Raw genomic sequence first — 23510 nt, 5'->3', positions numbered from 1 at the left:
GGCTTTTGCAAATCCCTCTTGCAACTATGAGGCAAAAGTCCTAAAACGAGGCATTAAACAAGAAACAAATCTCCCTAACTCTGAGTCACAGAAAAATTTTTTTAAAATGTGATTTGAGTTTTCCTTCTGCCCTCTCTTTTTATGTTTTTCACTTTTTATTTCTCAAAATGGTAGGAACAAAAAAATCATTTTAATCAAATAGCACAATTGTGGAGTAAGTATACTGTTTCATAGGGGTTAATAACAGTTTTACTTTGGTGCTTATTAAATAATATTGGTGGCCAACATGAATCAGAAAGAATTTATCTAACCTTTGATTTTATATGAATGTCAGTATTTAAACCAACAAAACACATTTTATGGGAAATTATTTGTTTACTCATTGTTTTCTGTAAGTCTACTGTCTCATACCAAGATGAACATCATCCCAAGGCAAATAATTGATTACAGGTGTCTGTTTTCAATTACACTTTATTTTTATTGCTGTCCTTTGAAAATATTTTAAAACAAATATGCTAGGGAATCCTTGGAATAATTGCAGTTTTTCTTTTTATTTGCTGTACCAGAAGGTTGTTCCTATTAAATGTTGGTGAGGTATAATATTTCCACCAAAACTGAGATGCTTTACAATGTGTTTGTTACACTGTAGTTTTTTGATAGCCATGTTATAAGTTCACTAATTTACTTGAAAAGTGTTATAGTCATCTTTACTTAAAATAAATAGTAATGTTAAACAAATTTGGATAAAGAGGAAGACAACCAAAACAATTTGTCAACAAAGGTTACTTTCTGATGTTTCTTACATAAGAAAGACTTATAAGAAAGAATTAGTGGAGACTGCCTAATGTTAAAAATGCGTAAGATGGGAGAAAGGCACATCATCAATTGTAATTGATAGCATATGTAATTGTGTAATTACAAAAGAGAGTATCTATAAATAAGCTCTTCTGGGTGTAAAGCAAGAATGCTCTTCTGTAATGTATTAAATTGGAGGAAAACATTTCATTGAACTAGAATATAGTTAATACTTCGTTTCTCATAAATCAAGCTTTAATGTCAGTAGCACTCTTCATGAATGCTAAAGATTGCTCTCCTGGGTCCTTTCATCCTTGTAACTTTGGCTTTGTGGTTGCTTTTATCTTACTTTCCCTCCCCTTTTCAACCATTTAAAACCTTTTTTTTTCTTTTTTCTGTGTAGTACAGTTGTTTTGGTCTAAGTCAAAGGGAAAAAGTCACTCCGAAGAGTCTGTTTCTGCCTAGGTCTGCACACTGATGTTTTCATGACTCTACTTTGTGAATGTTTTTATTTCCCCAAGGAAGGGATGAGATGAGAGATACTCCCAAGCCTTTCTAGCTCTTTCTGAACTCTCGATAGCCTATTCAGTTTAGCTCTTCTGGACTAAACTCTCCTCCAAGCTGATTGATTCAAACAGGCTTCTTTCGGCTTCTGACTGAATTGCTCTTCCAGGCCTCAAACTAATTCTGGCAATATGTTTTAAATTTTTGCCTCATTCTCCTTCTCTGGCTCATTCTGTCTTCACCTATGCCTGCTTGATCTCTCTACAGCCTGCATCTGTAAAACTGTCCTGATAAGAAACTACTGATTAAATGAAAAGAAAAAAAAACAGAACAAAAAAACTCTCCACATAACTCCCTGTCTCTCTTCATCAATGCCATTAACTAGCATCTCCTTCTTGTCCTCATTTAGTGAAAGTCTGGTGTAGCCTATCTGTGACTCATTCTGTCAGATCTTTCTCTGATTCATCACTTTGCCTGCTCCTCACTTTCAAACATGGCCATTCTCTTATATACTAAGTCTGTGCCAGTTTCCAGAGAGATCATACTGCAATCCAGAGTGTGTCTGGATTCCAGTCAGATCACATAAAACTAAAAGGTCTTGTGGTGTGATCCCTTGCCAAAGAAGCCATGTTGCTCGGTTGAAAATTATTCTATACTTCTTCCAATTGTGATCTAATGTTACTTGGTTTGACAATGAAACAGACCTAATTCCAAAAGCCACTATATGAACATGTCTATTTGCAGTCTTTGCTCATCTCAGTTATACAATGTATATACAGAGCAATTCACAGAATCATCTTTTAACTTGGGATTTCAGGAAAATATCAAAGACTATTTTAAGTACAACCAAAACCAAAACTAACAAAGAAAAGCAGAAGAGCTATAGAGAATGTATGTGTGTGTGTGTGTGTGTGTGTGTGTGATTTGTATCTACAAATATAAAACATATATGCACATCTATATGCATTTTGAATAAAAAAGTAGTTCATAGTATATTTTAATTACTGTATACATGTTGGTGTGATATGTGAGGGACATAGGTTTAAATTGGATCTGTCCTAGGTGTAGTATGGGTTACCATCCTTGTGAAAATTTGCCTTTTGCTTAAAGCTGACTAGAGGGATTTTATAAATTTTCACTGATGAAAACTGCTTTGTTCATATCATTAGCATATCTGTGATTTGATTAATCAAAAAAGCTTAGTTAATTAAAGTGTGTTCATTTAACATTGAAAAAGTGTGAGCTGGAAATGGAATTGTCTCAGTGGCTCATTTTTTATTTTTATTTTTTGTAGAAAGTAACTTCAAGAAACGGACATAATTATTTATAACAGTTAAAAAAATAAGTCTGTGGGCAGGAGCAGAATGTACTTTATACAAGTAATAGCTTACTTTAAATTATTTTTTAACCTTGACTTTTAATGGCTTATGCCTCAGTGTATGACAGCTGGGTAGGAGAGTCCTCTCTTGGTTTGTATGTAATTTTTGTATATATTGTTCAACTTTAATCCACCTTTGTGCTATGTTTTGTAATGCTGATATCCATATTCCAAACCTCTAATGATAAGGATGGCTTCTCGTTTCTTGTTGTTATGTTGGTATTCCATTCTTTTCTTCTGAAAATGGCACCCATGAGAGGCCATAAAACAAATGTATGAATCATGGATTTCTATTAAATATTACTAAATATTGTTCTGTGCTATTCAATGAACTCTTTTCTTTCAACAGACTGCTTAATATTTATGAAATGACTACATGCCTACTCTATTGTTTGTTGCCTAATACAGCAAATGATTTTGTTGGAAAAAACTCTCTTTATATGAACTAAATTGCATATGTTATCACTGTAGTGAATACCCAAGCATATTGGTGAAGGGAAGAGATATTTATGTTGACTTAGATTTTCAGAGATTTTAGTCTGTGGGCACTTCATCTGCGTTAGCTTGTGCTGAGGTAGAGATGATAATGGGGAGAGTGTGGTGGAGCTGAATTTTTCAAGCAGTGGATATGGGCTGACAAGAAGGGGCCAAGGGTAAGACATGCTTTCAGTAATCAATGTCCTCTGATCAGGCCCCATATCCCGTCCTCTATTAGCCTTGATATTCACCATCTTGCTAATCCACTGGTGAGACATGAACATTTCCATTTTATTTTATTTTATTTTAGCTTTTTTGCTTTTTCGAGACAAGGTTTCTCTGTGAAGCCTTGGCTGTCCTGGACTTGCTTTGTAGATGAGGCTGGCCTTGAACTCACATCAATCTGCCTGCTTCTGCCTCCCAAGTGCTGGGATTAAAGGCATGTGCCATCACACCAGGCTGAGACATGAACCTTTTAGACCCAAACACTTTCCCAGAGCCCTGTCCTCTGGTAACTTTAAGCACGAGCCTTTGGGAAGAGATGGTCCAATTCTAGACCATAGCAACACCCTTGAAACTAAAGGTTCTCCAAAACCGTTCCTTTATTGCATTTGTAGGAGTCAACAGTGGTCTTAAACACACAATAAACTTGAAGTTAAGCTGTTTAAGAACTTAATCTCAGAAAGCCTGTTGTGTACTTCTAATGTGCTGATTTTCTATTATTATTTTTGGATTGGCCAAATGTCATTATGTATTAAGCTATTTTGAGTAAATAAAACATTATGCAAATTCTTAGGTTTTCTTTCCTGTAGAATCTGGATTGTTGTGTATTTATATAATACTCTCTCATTAGGTGCTTGGTAAACACACATGCTAAAGTCAATTTTTTTCACTGAAATTTTGTTTCGCTCACCTAAAATTCAAATAATTATCAAATAAAAGCAAAGTAAAATGAGCACCCCATTTCTACATAAAAGCAAAGGACAAGTTCAACTTAATAACAACAAGTTCACAATCAGTTATATCATTAAGTCTAAGTTTCATGTAACAACCGTTTTGTTTCCCAGAGACTGAATGGTTCTCTTGGATGATACAAGAGTGGGAGCGACAAACAACTTCAAGTATGAAGTCGGATCTCTGACTCTTCAACCTAGCTGTGACCACTCATCAAAATGCCACGTTCAGGCTCCTAAGCCATTTGGAGTTCAATAAATCAAATTACCTCTTAATACCCTGTGCCTTCTCTGACATATTGTTATTCTACAAACAGGTGTGATCGGATCTCCTATTGTCATATTCTCTGGATAGATGGATTATATCTAACTCCTTTGTCAATTGTTACAAATTAACACAATAAATGACACATCCTTCATGCTCGGGGATAATGCTGACTTTTAACTACAATATTCTTTTTGTCCACATGTCCAATGAAGTATATAGCTCCTTTTAACATTTAACAAATTGAAATATTCTTTTACTTTTCTCAAGAGGCGCCTAAAAATCCATAGGCAGAATGCATATATTCTTTCTTTTTACCCTGAAAATTGCAATGATATTGTAACATATTTCACTTTTGCTCCATATAAAGGTCATAAATCTTGGCATTTAACCGAGTTTTGTTTGGTCGAAATAGACTTGAAAAGAGGATAACGGATCCTCCCTGCGGGCTTTGGTTTCAGAGTTAGCTGTCCAATAGCATCTGATGATAGGTTATAGTGATTTAATCCAGAGTGCCTGAAATATTAAGAAACTGGGAGATGCCAGTTTAGTTGTCCAGTCTGTCACTCTAGCAGTCAGGAGGGAGAGGTTGGAGCATTCCTACACGTTCGAGGCCAGCCTGGTTTCCACAGGGTTCGCTAATCCAGTGAGGGCTCTACAGCCAGGTACTGCTTCAGAACAGCAAGAATACCAAGGGTGGACAGAACCCAGTTCCTCCGCTGAGCTCCACTTTCTCACCTATTTTGGAGCTGCATTCCTAAGAATGCACTCTTATGAGAGCACTCTTGTCCTGCTTTCCTACTGACATGATATTAACTTGGAAAGACAAAAAAAAAATCTACTGTATAACAGTATAATCCTGAAACAAACATCTAGTGGCTATATGAAATAAATCATAGATAAAGTAAAAAATTATGAGATCTGAAGAATTACTGTAGTATACACATTATACTCAGCGCATTGAAAATACCGTATTGCTTAATATTCAGAAAAGCCTTAAGACGGGGACCATCCCATTCCCATTTCAGATGAAATTAGATGTACGTAGAAGCTAGGATCTGATCGAGTGGAATTAACTTCGATTTGACAGCTTCTAAACACTGATATTTATCCATCAGTAAAATTAGCTTCTTAATTAGCACATTGAGTTATATTTTTCCCAAAAGGAACAAATAGAACATCTTAAGTTGTAAAGTTTAAATGTTTTAAGTTAATTTATAAGAAAAAGGACATGTAGCTTTTTCTTTACTCTCTTACAATCACCAGTCCAAAAAAAATTTTTTTTCTCTCTTCTCAGGCAGAAGTGAGAAAGGTTCATCTGGTGGGTTTGTAGAATTTATAGATCCATAAATGGGAAAACTCTGACCTGGACTGGATGATCATTAAGGTCACTGATAACAAATGGGCCTGTCACTCTGGTATACAGGAAGTGGGAAGTTTGTGTCTGGAAGAACGCAGGGGGCTAGGCAGACACAGCAAATAAACACCTGAAAAGATGCCTTGCTGGTTTAGTTGCTTGGTGTTGACAGTCAGGAGCACTCACTGTCTCCAAGCACTGCGCTTTGCCAAGGAGCTTGAGAAGGCAGGACATACAGACACACAGTAGTGAGGATTTCCTGCCGGATGCTGCAGACCTCTTCTCTGCCTCATCACAGACAGAATGAGCTTATGGCAGAGTTTTATTCTCCTGACATGGTTTGATATTAAATGATTTGAGTTTCTTCAATAATAAAATTGAACATAAGATTTAAAAAAAATGGATTATTCAGAAATAGCTCTTTTAAGTCTCAGGGAAGGAAAATACATAACAATAAAAGCAACAAAGAAGTTTTATGAGGCAGAATGAAACAGGAAAATAGGGCATGATGGAATAAAGTGCTTATTCTTAGAAACAAAGATAATCTGACTAAATTGATTTAGATATTGAAGACAAAAAAGAAAATTGCTATTCAGTTTTTATAACAACGATTTATTTTAACTTTACTTAGTATTATGTACTTCAAAGCTCTAAATATATACTTTAAATTGTATCAGATATTATAAGCCCAACACATACCTACAAATTCCCAGACAAATATTTTATAAAATTTATAATGGAGGATAAAAATATATTTTTAAAAATTAGAATATTACTTATGAACAGAAAACATGATTTTAATTAATACCAATGTACATATTTAATGTTTAATTATCCATACATTTTGTGAAAATTAATTGTTACTAATTTTATAATGAAAAATTAATTGCTAGTCATTAAAATGAAAACTGGCCATTTACATATTTTGATTTTTATGATTTATTTACTTTTGTTTTATGTGTATGAATATTCTGTCTGAATGTATGTAAGTGCACTAGATGCATGTTTGATTGCTGTGGAGGCGAGAGGAGGGAGTTGAATTACGTGGAATTGGAGTTACAGGTTATTGTAAGCTACCTGGTGGGTGCTAGGAACTACACCCAGGTCCTATGCAGGACCAACAGTGCTCTTAACTGAAGAATCATGACTGCAGCCACCTGAACATTGATTACAGATATTATAAAAGTGTGCAGAAGAGTAAGATGACAGCCTCATCTCTAGGGAGTATTTCCCTTTCTGGTAATTTGATCCTTTGTATAAATCATTTGTCATCAGCAAGTGTATGTCTTCTTGAGGTAAAAGGTTATCTGTATAATATGGATTTTGATTGGCTTCAAATAATGTGGAAGCTTGCTATGTAATGCTGGCAAATGCATTTGTAACTAGTAAATAAAAAATACATAAGGCTTGAAAAAGAAGAGCAAAGATGTTTTTACCATTGGCAAATGACAGAAAATATAATCCAAAGGAAAAACACAAATATGAAATTAATTATACAGTTTGAGATTTACTAAGCAAACTCTTTGGTATGTTGTGAAAGATGATGGAATGCTCCCTATTATCTGGAAGAAAATTTAAAAAGTTCCATGCCATAGTGTTGATGTATACAATTCCTGCTCTTCGTCAATGACTATTCAAGCATGACTCTTGTTCAGCCTTGCTCCTGCATGATCTAGGAGATGTACATACGTATTAGAATTTCAGAGAGTAGAAATGACTTAGATTAGGAAAAAGATGGAAGGAGTTTTTTTTTTTTTGAAAAGGATTTTAAATTGCCAAAGAACAACAGCAACAGAAAAAATAAAATAAAAATGGTCTTTGAGTAAATAGAAAGCAGGTAATTAATTACTGAACACACCTGAAGGGAATAGTGGGATAATATTAAACCCAGAGTGAGACTTGTATATGATGAAATCTGTTTGTATTGAATGTATAACAAAGGAAGTGCTGCTGTGAGGAAAGCTACCTCATTCTCCTGTTCTAGCTGAAAATAGGGCTTAGACCAGAGGTTAATGAAAGTACATATAGAATCTGATGCAAGTTAGGGTAGAACTCTATCTGTGCTGGGATAATATCCATGGCAAAAAGGGGAAGGCCCACAAGGGATTTATGTTGTGTCAGCTGGGCGGGGTCAAACCTCATTAAGAGTTGGGTTGATGAGGAACTCAGTAAAAGATGGCGCTGTAGCAACAGAGAATATCAAAGAAAAGCTGCAGAATATGTCTGGTTGAAGACAAGGGGAATGTATTCTTTCTTAGTTGAGTAGATTATAAAAGCCTGCACACCACTACTGAATTGGTTTGCCAGTGTTTTGAAAGGGATTTGTTAAGAGATGCTGGGAGAAAGTCTACAGGTGGGTGGCAATGCTCTCATACATCTCACATTCAAGTGACATGAGCAATGAGAGGATTCATTCACTCAACCATAGTAAAGGGAAAAGAGGAAAGGAGAGAAAGACCAGGGAAAGCTTTAACAAGAATGCAGATCAGTAGGTGGCCTTTATCTCAGAAGGAGCCAAGTGGGGATTGGAGCTGAAAACGAAACAAATAAATAAGCACTCATTTGCAAAAGGGCAGAGATGTCTCTGCAACCACAACTGCCCAACCCAGGCCAGCAGAATAATGACCATAGGAAGGCAAAAAGGTCCTTCCATTCAGCAAAATTCAGTAGCCAGTGTGGGTTTCAAACAACCTCAAATAGTTTATTATAGGTACATTTAAGCACAGAACAATTTGGAAAACGTTTTCTGGTAATAGCTCAATCCCATATGCACAACAAGCAAATGTGACCGTGGTTGGCTCTCTCCCATGGGGCAGGTTCCAAGTTGGGCTAGTCATTGGTTTGCCATTCCCTCAATCTCTGCTCCATCTTTATCCCTACAAGTCTTGTAGAAAGTGTTATGGGTAGGCTGTTGTCCCCCTCCGTCCATTGGAAACCCCACCAGGCGAGAAGAGTAGTAACCTTAGGTTCCTTAACCCCTGCTGCTAAGAGCCTCAGCTAGGCTGACCCACATAGACTTCCAGGAGCCTCCTCTATCCTAGAGATGGTGCCTCACTGATTTCTGTTCTCTCTTCCAGTCCTCCCCTCCCCACACCTGATCCTACTCCCATTATCCTCTCTGTCCCATCTCCCACCTGGTTCCTTCCCTCCATCTACTTCAGATGTCTACTTTATTTCCTCTTCTGAGTGAGAGTCAAGCATCCACTCTTGGGCCCTCCTTGGCTTCTTTGTGTCTATGGATTATAGCATGGTTATCTGTACTTTTTGGCAAATATCCATGTATATGTGTGTACATATCAAATATATCTTTAGAATCTGGCTTACTACACTCAGGATGATCTTTTCTAGTTCAATCCATTTGCCTGCAAATTGTGCGGTATCCTTGTTTTTAATAGCTGAGTAGTATTCCATTGTGTAAATTTGCCACATTTTCTTTATCCATTCTTTAGTAAAGAGACATCTAGGTTGTTTCCAGTTTCTGGCTATTTTTTTTAAAAAAGCTGCTATCAACACAGGTCAACAAGTTTCCTCGTGGTTTCAGGTATATGCCCAAGATAGTATGTCTGGGTCTTGAGGTACCACTATGTCCAGTTTTCTGAGAAACCTCCAGGTTGATTTCCGCAGTGATAGTATAAATTTGCACTCCCACCAGCAATGGAAGGTCATTCTCCTTGCTCCACATCTTCATCAGTATATACTGCCACTTGAGTTTTTGATCTTAGCTATTTGGATGGCTAGCTTTGATTTGCATTTCTTTGACGACTAAAGACATTGAACATTTCTTTAGGTGCTTTTCGGACATTAAAGATGCCTCTGTTGAGAACTCTCTGTTAAGCTCTGTACTCCATTTTTTTAGTAGGGTTATTTGGTTTGTTGGTGTTTACTTTCTTAAGTTCCTTATACATTTTGGATATTATACCTCTGTCAGATGTAAGGTTAATGAAGAACTTTTCCTAATCTGTAGATTGCTTTTTCATTCTATTGACAGTGTCCTTTGCCTTACAGAAACTTTTCAGTCTCATGAGGTTCCATTTATTAATTGTTGATCTAGTGGCTGAGCTGATGGTGCTCTGTTAAGGAAGTTGTCATTGATATCAATGAGTTCAAAGCTTATTCTCACTTTCTCTTCTACTATATTTAGTGTATCTGGTATTATATTGAGGTCTTTATTCCATTGCCTTTCTAGTCTGTTTTTAATGTGCAGACACTGAACCTTTTCACACATGCAAGGGATATGGTATATATTTTTGCATGTGTGTGTGTGTGTTTCTTGATAAACTTTCATCATTTTTAACTATTTCACTATACTCAGTAATTCACAAAGTACATGTGAAGCCCCCTTACTATGCATTCCATATAGCATTAGATGCTTAGTGTGTATTAAAGAACAACACAATTTTGCAAAAACTTGATCAAAGTATAAGAAAGATTAAAGAACTGTATACCATAATGTTACTAAAATGTGTAAAGAAATATAGAGGGAAAAGATGTTTGTGATGATGGTTTAGGAAAAATGCTTCTAGTTGTCATCAAAAAATCATTTATAAAATGTGATATCTGTGTAAAGAGATTAAACCTGGTTAAGGAGCCATAATGGAAAATGTGAGCACCTTTCTTTTCTTCCTTCCTTCCTTCCTTCCTTCCTTCCTTCCTAAAATATTTTTGTTTAGTTATTCTCCTTACAGTCCAATCGTAACCCTCTCCCTCCTCTCCTTTGAGTCCCACCCTCCTTCCCACTTTCCCCTGTACTCCCTACTCTACTCTCCAGAAAAGGGAAGCCCCTTTACTAACTCACCTCTACACATCAAGTAGCTTCAGGACTGAACACATTTGCTTCTAAAGTGATGTGGCAAGGCAGTCCTGACAGGGGGAAGTAATTGAAAATCATGCAACGGAGTCTATGTCAGTGACATCCCCTGCTCCACTTACTATGGGACCCATATGAAGACCAAGCTGCCAATTGGGCACATACGTGTAGGGATCGTAGATCTAGTCCACACATGGTCCTTGGTTGGTGCTTCAGGTTCCAAAAGTGTCCTCCGTGGGGCCAGGCTAGTTGACTCTGTTGGTCTTGTGGAGCTCTTGTCCCCTCTGAGTCTTCTATCCTTCCCCCAACTCTTCCATAATACTCCCTGCGCTGCTCCACCCAGTGTTTGGCTGTGAGTTTCAGCATCTGTTTTGATCTGTTGCTGGGTGGAACCTCTCAAAGGACAGCTATGCTAGGCTTCCATCTGCAAGCATAGCAGAGTGTCATTTATAGTGTAAGGCTTTGGCTCTCTCCCTTGGGCTGGGTCTCAGGTTGGGCTAGGCATTGGTTGGATATTCCCTCCATCTCTGGTGAGTATCCTTTTTAAAGAATAGACTTTAAAAATACTATATGTATTTTTTTTTGTATATAAGTCTGTGTGCCAAGTGCATGCATGGTGCCTTTAGCAGCCAGAAGAGGGCATTGGATCCCCCTGGAACAGAAATTACAGAGGTTTGTGCACAGCCACAGAGGTTTGTGGGTGAACACAGCTGAATAGGTTCTCTAAAAGAGAAGCAAGTGCTTTTTAGCTGCTGAGTCATCTCTCCTTCCCAGATATGGACAATAAGTTTGGGATATCTTGAATGATTCAGGAACATTACTGAGGTGTCTTGTGATGTCCTTGAAGTGAATGGGTAAAAATTTGCATGGTATGTGCAGCTAAAATAAGTCACATACACTGCATGGGCATAATAAGATTTTACTAGAGATATTAAGGTCTCTGGACAGTCCTGAGCACAGAAAATGAATGTGTAGTGGTTTGGAGGTTTTTACATTCTCTAAAAATGCAAGATCAAATAACCAGAATGTTTTTCCCATCTAGTTTTTTTCATGATTTTTATGCAGAAACCTGTGGCAAAGAAATAAATACCTCAGAGATGCTTGTAACTCATAGATTAAGGAAGAGCACTTGAGTTCTACATACGTTGGAACCCCATGCTCAGAGATTCAAAACAGCTCATACCCTAATGTGCTCCATATTGATGGATGGGATGAGACTTACCATGTCATCCTTCTATTTATGAAGAAATTGGGTTTGGGAACTTGAAGAATTAGTTATGAAATTAAATTAGTGATTTTTGATATAATAAGCTGTCCATTATTTGGCACCAGTAAGACTCACTAAACACATTAAAAATAACACAAGGATGTGAAGAAGAAAGCATTGTCTGGTGCTTGGTGGAAACGCAAACTGGTACATTCATTGTTGAAAATGGTGTGGCATTTCCTTAAAACCTGAAGGCAAAAATAGAAGTACCCCAAGATCCAGATTGATACACTGCTGAGTATGTGTACAAAGGGAATGAAATCCATCTTTCAAGGAGACATGTGCATTTCCACATGCAGCTCAGCACCATTCACAAGAGCTAATAAATAGTAACAATCTAAGTATCCATCAAGTAATAATTGGTACATACAAACAATAGATTACTATTCAGTAATAAAAGGGGAATGAAATTATATTTGTCAAGATGGACAGAACTAGAAACAAAACACAGGAAAACTGGCACTTGATGGCCTCAGTCACAATAGAAACTAGCAGTTGATTTCATAGTAGTTGAGAATAGTACTGTAGTTAAGAAAGGCTGTGCACAATAAAGCAGTTGATGAACAGGTGACAAGATACAGTCAGATAGGAGTAAAACACCCTGGGAGACTACAGTGGCTGAAGATATTATGTAATCAGAATTATGAAGAGGTAGAAAGGATTTTAAAGGCTTTCTTCACCAAGTAATTCATAAGTATAAGGAGTGATATATATTTTTAACTTGATTTAAACATTTCCTGCACAAGGTATACATGTATTGTGATTATCTGGCATACCATTAACATGAACGCACTTCATCATTTTGGGCATGCTTGCTAACCACTGCATTCCTCAAAGCTTCATCAAAAACAACAAGATGATTATTCAGATCAGAAATCAGCAAACCTTATTTACTCAGGGCCAGATAGTGAGTATTTTGGAGTTGATGGCCCATAAAATATAATTAATGTGCATTCGGCTCTGGTTGTTGCTCAAGAGCAACTGTGGACAATATAAATGAATGGGTGTGGTTGCGCTTCAATAGCATAGTTTACAAACTGTGCAGAGTCAGACGTAGCCTGGGGGCCATGGTTGCCAACCTCTGATCTAGACTCCACAGTGAGAGCAGAGGGGAGAGCAGAGCACAGTTGGCAGAACTTTGCTGATTCTTTCATGCTCAGTAGCTCCTGGGTGACATTGAGCAGGAGAAAAACTATGCAAATAAGAACATGAATATAATTAGTTTCCAATTGTACCGCTTCTATCGCCTAACCAAGAATACCTTTGGGAGGAATTACAAGTTAGTTTTCTTTCCTAACAGAAAAAAAAATATTTGGAAGAATCCAGCATAGATAGATGAAAATCACTTATTTGTTTCTCAGAATATTGTAGATGATTTCCTGCATCCCCAAGGCATTCACAGTTTAGAAACAGAAGTTGGAACAATGAATAAATGTTTATCAAATTTTAAAATGGTATTGAAATTTTGATAATTCCAGGATTAATCTATTTAAAAGCTAACATCAATATAAACGTGGGAACATCTTTATTCTCCCATTTCATTTGCTGCCCTTGCTTCTGTAAAATATACACATATGTATAATGTATAATTCTGTATACAATATCATATACAATTTCTAAATACAGTTCCAAACAGGGAACGTGAATTGTGATAAGGATTATTAAAAGCTTAGGGCACCATTTAAACACAGATCTAAAGAATTCTGATCTTCTAATACTTAGAAATATAGTTGTTGCTATTACCGCTAAATTAATGTATATATGTTCTTATGTGAATTTGCCGAAGGCAAGACAATAGAAATGCTAGACATGTTAGGGTCAGGCACGAAGGATAGATTGCAAGTATCTAAGTGAGCAGAGGAGGACGTATCTGCCACTCTCTATAAAGCTGAAGGCTGGAGCTCATGGGGTTCACTAATGGGATGCATACTTCACCTTCCTAACTTGTAGCAGTTAGAAGATTTACAGAGTAAACAAGTTTGTTAAGTCTTTTCCATATAACTTTGTTAGGGGAGACTCTCACTACTGGTACAGATCTTAACTTGCTCGTGGCCTTCTACAACACTTAAGAAATCCAGAATGATATTTGTTATTTCATACTAAAAAAAAAAACTTTGTTGTTGATAATCATACAGACAATGGTACAAGAAAGACAAGCAGAACTGTCTTTCCCCTCTTTTTTACTCACTAATTCCTGAGAGGAGATATTGTGGTTTGAGTGAGAAATGTCCCTCATAGGCTCATGTATTTGAACACTCTGTCCCCTTCTGGTGACACTGTGTGGAAAGGTAATTGAGTTTTAAAAAGTGGAAGCTTCCTGGAGGAAGTATGTCACCGGAGGCCAAGTTTGATTGCTTGCCTCCTCCTCCTCCTCCTGTTCTGCTTCCTGTATGTGGAGAAAAATTGTCATCTCCCTGCATTCTGACATGCAAAGCTGGCCTCACACTCCTGTTGCTATGCTGCTCCAGCCATAAAGTAGGGGACCCACACCCCTAACCCGGAACTGTAAGCTAAAATAAGCTCCTTCTTCCTGAAGTTGTTTTTGTCAGGATCTTTTATCACAGCAACAGAAAAGTAATGATTAGAGAGGGTTTGTTGGAGACAGATGCAGGATCAATAGCTACACTCGGTGAGCTGAATATGCATGAGGTCACTGATGCCTGAACTGGGACAAAATGTTGCCTTCCGACACGGTTTCACAGACACACATGGATAGACATACATATATTTCACGTACATATTTGAGTAAAATAATTTTATACATAAAAGATTACAATATAAGTAAAAGAAGCTATATTTTTTCGCTTTCTTTTTAAGTAAATGGACCTATTAATTTTCCATGAACACAGGAGTCTGAAAGAATGCAGCTTGTGTCTGGGACAGAATAAAGGTAAGCACAAAACAAAAGCAGGGAGACACACTAGAAATATAACACAAGCAAACAGAGCACACGACAGATGAGATCACGTCACATGCCTGCAAGAACTGGTGCTGAGTGTATCTTGCTAGCTTAGTGTTTTGTACTTGAGTGCACAGGCCTGTTTGTGTTAGCAAGTAATACTTAGAAAGTTGGGCATGGTGCTATGCATCTATAATATTAGCACTTGGGGACTGAGATAGGAAGATCAGGAGTTCCAGGTTAGCTTGGGCTTCATGTGAGTTCAAAGTCAGTCTGACTACCTAATAATGAAGCTCTGTCTCAAAAAGTAAGAAAATAAAACAATGCAATAGGAATATGCCCACTCTAAACACTTCTTATTATTCTGACTACCCATATATTAAATAGCTATTAATGTATTTTTGTAATATCTCAAATTTATGTACTTCAATAAATATTTTGATATATGTTTGACTGAAAGTCAATAATTGAACATATAACCAGCTGATAATGTAAGATGTATATGAAAGCCTTTGCAAGTTTGTTTCTCCTTCTACCACGTGAGTTCCAAGGGCTGTTGTGAGTCTCCTACAAATATTTCAACTGACTAAACCTTTCTCTAGCATCCTCACACATTTTCATTTTACATAACATTGCATATACAAATGTTCAAACAAGTAACATTATATAGACTGAGCAGGTCATATATAGGAATGTTTACCTATATGCATATTTGCATGTAATAACAATGAAAATGAGGTCATACATTTGACATGGAACATACATGAAAGGTGTGGAGAGAGGAGAGAAAGGAATAAAGGTTGTGACTTAAAAAGCATATGAAGTTGGGAGGGGAATTCATTGGGATTCACTGGGTGAGTCACAAAGAGAAAGCAGGGGTGAAAATGATCATGATCTAACTCATTGTATTCATGTGTGAAATTACCCAAGGATAAATAAATAACTGAAAAGGGAAGTTATGCTCAGATGGGAGCAAGGGATGCTTTATGATTCTTAAGAAATAATTTGAGTTGAGTGTGTATTCATACATGGCAGTACACAAAGATAACAATCCTTGTTTGCTCTCACTCTGAGAGGGAAATCAAAATCTCAGGGTTAGTTTCCTTTAGTCATAGAGTCATAAAGGACAAAACATTGATCAAGGGAGTGGCCAAGGAGAGAGAGAGGAAGAGGAAGAGGAAGAGAGTTTTGAACAATCAAGCCTAAAAGATAGAACTTCATCTCTGTATTTAATCATTTATGTTAATGCAATAAAGCAAGAAGCTAACATTTCCCAAGCACCATGGCAGGACACAGTTAAGCCCCATGCCTTGATTTAATCATCTTAATACTTAAAAACTGAGACTCTTTGTATCACAGTGATGAGCAGGCTGAAATGAGAAGCACTCCATCAGGGAACAGTGCTCTGGAATGCTAAATATAGTTTGGGATTGATCCGGAATACTGATTCACTTTGTTAATGAAAGGAGCCTAAAAGTGCATTTTAGAACCTACTGTATACTTCTTGTAATTTATGCAAATAAGTTTGCATGGCTACAAGTAAATTGCTGTAAGGAAGAGGAAATGATGAATATTCAACAGGTCTTTTATTGATTTCATAACTTTCAACGTGAAAAAGCCACACTGGGACATTATATGCCCCTGACTATACAGATTCACTTAAAAGATAGTCTCTGATTCCGAGTTTAAAATAAAAAGCCAAGTGAATCAATGCTGTTTCCTTTGTTCATGAAGTTCATTCCTGAATGATTTCCTGTCCTCAGGAGTGTAGCACACACACTTATTCCCTGAAGTATAGGCCATTGTTAGTACTATAAAATTGTGATTTTAATTAATTCTTTTACAGCAATTATAAGAGATTAAAAATACCTGGTTCTGGGGAGATGGCACAGTGGTTAGGATACTATGACACTCTTGCAGAGGGCTCCAGTGTGACCATTAGAACCCATGTCAGGTAGCTGGTTCACAACCATGTGTTACTTTAGCTCAAGGGGCATCTGGCTGCCAGGGGCTCCTGAGTTTCTGTGCTCACAAGTAAAATAAAGTAAATCTTTTAAAAAGCCTATTTTTAAATATGTGATGTTTTCTTTAAGTTAACTATACAAATTTTCACATGTAACCAAATGTGGAAGGCAGAAGCTTTCAAATATTAGCCACTGATGCACATGCCTTGTATGTATTCTTGGCTTCCACAGTCATGAGCAAACTGATATGAGAAACAGCCCTCCGTCAGAGGCAATGCTATGGATACTAAATGCAGATCTGGACTGATCCGGAATATTGATCCACTTGGTTAGTGAAGGAGCCTGACAGTGTATTTCTGCGTCCTGTGTTGAGTTTTGATGACATGTACTTCCCCGCTCTTTTTCTTGCCTCTCACACTGCTTCTACCAGTTCTTATGCTTCTATAATAGATCCTCCTTTGCATTCAGGTCATCTTCCTGTTTATAACTAACTTCCGTATATGAAAAAAAAAAGCAGTGAGGTACTTGACTTTCTGTAACTATCTTATTTTGCTTAGTACATTGACTATGAATAACACATTTTCTTTCTAATGATGTGATGTGACTAGGCAATATTACCTTGTATGTTATGCTGTGTTTTATTCATTCATCTGCCGAAGGCACCTTTACTGATTTCATTGTTTAACAATTATGAGTAGCATTTCAGTAAACAAAAGTATGTTGATAATATGTCATATGTGTACTGACTGGGATTTCTTGATAAAATTTGATAGGGGTCGTCTGGCTGCATCCCCTGGTCATTACATTGATACTGTCTTTTTAGGAACTTCCTTCCTAGTTTCCCTTGTGGTCCCACAAATTTATGGCTCCTAACAATGGATTAATATTTTGCTTGTTCAAGCCATCACCTGATTTTGTTATATTTTATTTACTAATGGCCATTGTGATTAAGCTATATCTTAGTCATTTTTCTAATACAGTGGTAAAACATCATGAGCAAGGATGTTTATAGAAAAAAAGTTTATTTGGGCTTATGCCTCTAGTGGTGTAGAATCCATGGTGACAGAACAAAGGCATTGTGCCTGGAGGGGCAGCTGAGAGCTCACATCTTGAGCCATGAATGGAAAGTGAGTGTGCCAACTCAAAACGACATGAGTCTTTAAATTACCAAAGCTCATCCTGCACTGACATACTTCCTCCAACAAGACCACACCTCCAAAACCTCCCAGATGTCATTATCAGCTGAGAACTAAAAAGTGTCAAAATGCCTAAGACTATGGAGGACAGCTCATTCAAAATACCGTAAGGTGAAATGGAATCCTGTTGCAGTTTTTATTTTCATAAATTTACTGGCAATTAGAACTTATTATAATAGCTCTTCAAACTACTTTTATGTTTATCAACTGACTTAATTATTGTTGTTAAGTTTTGTCTCAGAGCTCTTGATGTATTTGAGTAATATATTTTGTCAGATAATAAGACTGGAAAGTGTTTTATCTGATTCTGTGGGCTATCTTGTATTCCTCTGGTTGGTTATTCTGCTATGCTGAAGCATTTTATATTGATGTAGTCATGTATATTAAGTTTTACTTTTAATTTATTTTGTTTTAAATTTATTCTTCTCTCATGCACCACATCCCAGCTGCAGTTTCCCATCCCTGCACTCTTTCCTGTTATTTCCCCCACCGCCCTCCACCTTCCATCTCCCCTAGTTCTACACCGTTTGAGTTCAGTTGAGAAAAGTGTCACTTGTGCTAGCATCTTAAAGTATGTCTTCTGCTTTACTACTGCAATTGAAAGTAACATTTTCACTAAATGTCTTGGAGTCATCGTCATTGTTTTCCACACATGGTGAGAGGTCGAGTCTACTCTCAGTCTTCTCACGTGGGTACACAGTTTCCACTACTTCATTTTTAATAGACTGAATTTTCTCCAGCATATGTCCTGGGGACCATTATTTGAATCAGCTGGATATAGATATGCAGATTTCTCTGAGAGCTCCATTTTTCTACATTGGTCTGTGTTTCTGCCAGTATCATGCTACTTTTGTCATCGTGACTCCATCTTTTGTTTCAAGCTGGTTATTGTAGGGCTTCTAGCACTGTCTTTCTATTGAAGAATAATTGAAGTGTGAGAGGTCTTTAGTGATTCCATGTGAATCTTAAGGTTGTATCTTGCAATTTTGTATAGAATGCCATTGGCACTTTAATGATGTTTTGCTTGATGTACAGATAATATCTGGTCATACGGTCATTTTAACAAGTTTAATTCTCTCTATCCATAAACAAGATTGTTCTCTCTGCCTTCCAAAAATGCCTCTCTTGTGTTTTTTCTTTTGGGTTTTCTGGTTTTCACTACAACGTTTTTCTTTTCTTTGTTAGGTATATCAAAGATCTTAACTTTTTTGTGTTGTTGTTGTTGTTGTTTAACTTTTAAGGACATTGTGAGTGAGACCGTTTTTCTCATTACATTTTGAGAGTATTCAGTGCCACTGTGCAGAAAGCTACTGCATTCTGTATGCTGGGATCGTGTCTCACTTTACCGAAATTCATCAGTTGAGATTGGCCGAGTGGCGTCTAGTATTTTCTAGGCACAGTTGCACCAGTGCTTTACGAACACCTCTAATCAGACTCCCTCCTTTCCTGTTTGTCTCTCTGTTATTTCTGTCTTTCCCCTATTTTTTCTGATTAAAATCTCAAATAGTGTATGGACTAATAGTTCAGAGTGAACACCCTGTTCACTTCTTCTTCCTGTTTTTACAGAGAATATTTCATCTTTTCTCTTTACATAGATGCTAATAATTTACATGTGATTCTAAAATAAGGAGATATTACAGTTTCCAAATATCTTGTTTTTAAATTTTTTCTAAGATATTACTGACAGATGCATTTTAATAATATTTGACTGTATTGAGAACTTTAAAATTGGTTTTGGGGATATTAGACCATATTTTCTGATTTAATTTATACATTTGCAGTGAAAGCACCTGGAAATCATTGGGAAGAAGACTCATTAGATTCCTTTCTTAGCATTCCTGTTTGTGGAGATAGATATTTGGTTATGTCAGTATTTTCTTTTTATTATTGAGACATTTGATGTTAGTATTGAAACATAGGCAATCCCTTTAAGTGTATAAGGTATATAATCTTCCACTGGTAAATTATCCTATTTTTTAAACTCTATATCTATCTATCTATCTATCTACCTATTTTCTTTCTATCTATCTATCTATCTATCTATCTATCTATCTATCTATCTATCTCCTCCAAATATATTTGCATGAATATACAAGATCATGTTTGCTATATTCTACTTTTTCTTTAATTTATAACTTAAACTTGTCAGTCTTATATATGGTGTATGTTTTAATGATTAAAATATACATCATTATCCAAGAAAAAATGGATGAATGTAGAACATTGTTTTATATCTATACTAGAATGAACCAAATTATTATTTAATATAATTAGTTTTGATAGAAATGTAAAAAGATTCCATATGAAAAGACAAAACAAAACATACATAACATGGTAGAGAAAGAAGATTTAGCAGAAAAAAGTTTGAGTTTGACTTTCCTGAGAGGATGTAAATATTTCAGAGTTTGCATTTATGATTATTATTATAATTTACTCATTCATGAAAATGTGATTATCAACTCTCATAAGCATATATTCTGTTGAACAACTGTTTGTGATATTCACTCTTTTAATATAGTCATAAGTATACAGTAAAACCAAGTGATAATAGATATAGAAAAAAGGTGAAAGAAAAGCAAAGACCTAGTAGGTTATGCCTAAAAATCAAGTGAGAAACTGAAAACACAACAGATTTTCATTAAAATATGCTTTCTGTATAAGTTGTGTATTGGACTCTCCAGCAACCCAGTACCACCATCCTAGATCTATAAAAAGTTTTAAATGAAATGATATGAAATTTACATTTTTAATCAGGAAGCCTGGGAAGTACTATAAACTGTGGAGAACTACGTGGAAATCTACAAAAGACAGGAGGGTAAATTCTATTCCAAGTCAGAAGACATGAGAACCATTGGTACAGCTGGTGTAGGTTCCAGTCTAGATCTGATGTGTGAGCTTAGATAGTCAACACCTGGCACTCAGTCTTCTTCAGTGCTTTTGTTCAATCACAGCCTCCAAATGGCTCCTACTTACATTTCAGTCTAAGCATTCTTCGAAGATAGAATAAATAATAATATAACCTTCTAAATGATCACCCTGTGACCCCAATTGGACTTATATAAACTTCAATGAGGAGTGGGAAATGTGTGTTTGAAAAAAGATGACAAACTATTAGATAGATGATATATTTAAATTTTAAATGAAATATAAAGTAACAATAAAATAAAAGACAGTTCAGGGCATTGTACAAAAGCATATGGCAGATAAAGATTCAGAAAGTTTACAGAGAAAGAGACAGCAGTTAAGTCATCTTACATAATTATTAGTTGAACTAAAGAAGATGAAAATATAACATATTAAAATTAGTTTCCACTTTATCAAGCATATATAAACTGCAAATATATCATTTTCTTGCTGTCCCACCCTCTTTCTCAATCTTTACAGAAATGGGATTCCTCAAGGGAAGTAGGATAAGACACCTTTTGTATAGATAATTAAATATGATATTCATATATATATATGGTGATGGTGTATAGTACATTCTTACAGCCATTGTCAGACATCTACACACATCCTTTGAAATTTTAAAATTTAACTCATAAAATTTTAAGACTGAGAACAAGTCATGGCAAACCATCAGGAAAGCAGGAGGAACAGTTATAGCTGTTATACAATACACACAGTGAAAACTGTTGGAATCTCCACTAAGCAGGGTTCGTATAATGCAGCAACTTTGGGGAAAGTCTCTTCAATTGCAACCTAACACTAAGACAGGACTCAACAGCACACATACAGTGACCTGCTTGATTGACTTTTCTTCATAAATTCATTTATGAAAACCTAAAAGTCATAAAAGTCCTTAAATAATCTATCCATAGCAGAACAGAAAATGAGAAAAAAAATTGTGTTTTAGGACACATGAAAGATGCATCATAAACATTGATTAGAAAATGTAATAGAGACAAGATAAATGAAATAAAACAAGGTAATATAGGGCATTAGGATAAAATATGAGTAACAGAAAAGGAGAAGATGAAATACTCTGCCTTTTATGTGCAAGGTAGTGACTGTGGCTAGGGAAAGTTTAGCCAACAAAAGATATCCTCTAAAAGGGTAAGACCAAAGGGTCTGTAGAAAGTCCCAAGATAAAATACATTTTAACTTTATTATATGTTAGAAAGTTATTTTATAAAATATGATAAGATTGAAAATAAAATTTCCAGCAATCAGAATTTGGTCTCCATTACAAATGTTCTGAATTGTTAAAAAAAAAAATCCCTGTTGATGGGAAATATCATTATACCTACAAGAAAAGGATCTTGCATTAACAGCATAAAGCAACATTTCTCAAGTTTCAGCTTAAAAGACTTAAAGAGAATGCACACCCACAAATCCTACATACTAACAATAAACAAATCAATGTTACAAATATGACCCACTGATTGGTAGATACACCAATGACATAGATGCATACCAATGCACACTTAGGTGGAAAGAGAGACATATCAAAGCAATCTGGGACTACAAGTACAACATATTTCAACATCATAAGAAGCAGTAGGAAAGTTATCAGAACTTAAAGATACCTCTAAGTGGCACTTTTCAAAGAAAAAGAATAGGTATCCATCCACATCTCTATTATTTTGAAATCTCAGGAATATAGCAAAGTGCCAGAAGGTTGCAGAAGCACTGTGTTGGCTCTGTTTCTGGCCTATTCCTGTCTTTTCTGCTTGCCATGGACAAAGTCCAGGATTTAACTTTCCCTATCCCTAAAGAAAGCCTGAAACTTCCCTAAGGGAGCCAGTAACTACAGGAAAACAAGGAAGGAATTTAACCTTTCCTTGTATGCTTTGTTTTGCCCTAATTCATCGTTGAACATAAAGTCATTGGGTATAGAGAAATCAAAATTCCTCTACATTTTAGAGAAAATATAAACCTTAGACAGGATTTCTTTCCCTTTCTTCACTCTCCATCCATTTATCCTAAACCCTTACTCTTCCCACAGATTAAGCGTCCTTCCAAAGAGTGTCCCAGATTGGGAAAGGGTGGGGTATGGATCACAGTTTTGCCCAGAATATCTGGGAAACCTATCTTGGAGGAGCTGTTTTTGGAAAATTACATGTGCAGTTGTCTAAAATGCCATTCCACAGTGTAAACTACAAACATGTGAGATTGAGTAAAACTTATGGCTAAAAGTCTATTAAATTTATACTTCACTTGGATGTGTATTATGCTACATTCCACAAAGAAGGTCATGATAGTGTTACAGGCTATTGTTACAATTTTTTTTTTGTTTAGCTTTCTTTCAGAGAACAAGTTACACTCTGATAAATTATTTGGAAAGTTCCAAAAGTCAGTAAATTATTTTCTATTTCATATTTTTACCTCGCATTCAAGCTTAATATAGTAGGCTGTCAAAAATTAAATTGCTAGAAAGACCATTTCAATATTAATATATTACTAGTCTCTAATAGCTAAGCTAAGTGGACCAACTTTACAGCTGTCAACTAAATGAATATTATGACATAGCTGACTTTTATGTGTGTGTTTTATTTTCACAAGTATTAATGTTTTAGGGAAGCATTAATATAATTACAAAAATAGCAAATTCTATAAAGAAAAATCAGCCAGAACTCAAGATCAAAAGAAAATAACTTTATATAGAAAATTTATTGAAATGATAAAACTGTAGATTACATACAAGACAT

The 23510-nt window shown here is 36.0% G+C and overlaps 1 pseudogene across 1 annotated transcript in view; it reads left to right on the top strand.

Moving 5' to 3' along the window:
* LOC311596311 (DNA-directed RNA polymerase II subunit GRINL1A-like) overlaps window positions 1-4428 on the top strand; it is a 123578-nt pseudogene extending 119150 nt beyond the window's left edge. The window contains exon 6 of the transcript XR_014783624.1: window positions 4222-4428. The product of XR_014783624.1 is annotated as a DNA-directed RNA polymerase II subunit GRINL1A-like (transcript). The remainder of the gene's footprint in view (window positions 1-4221) is intronic.
* The last annotated feature ends 19082 nt before the right edge of the window (window positions 4429-23510 follow it).

This window comes from Acomys minous (assembly GCF_964271855.1).
Source record: "Acomys minous genome assembly, chromosome: 4".
Classification (NCBI taxonomy): Eukaryota; Metazoa; Chordata; class Mammalia; order Rodentia; family Muridae; genus Acomys; species Acomys minous.
This window is presented reverse-complemented; position numbering and strand designations above follow the sequence as displayed.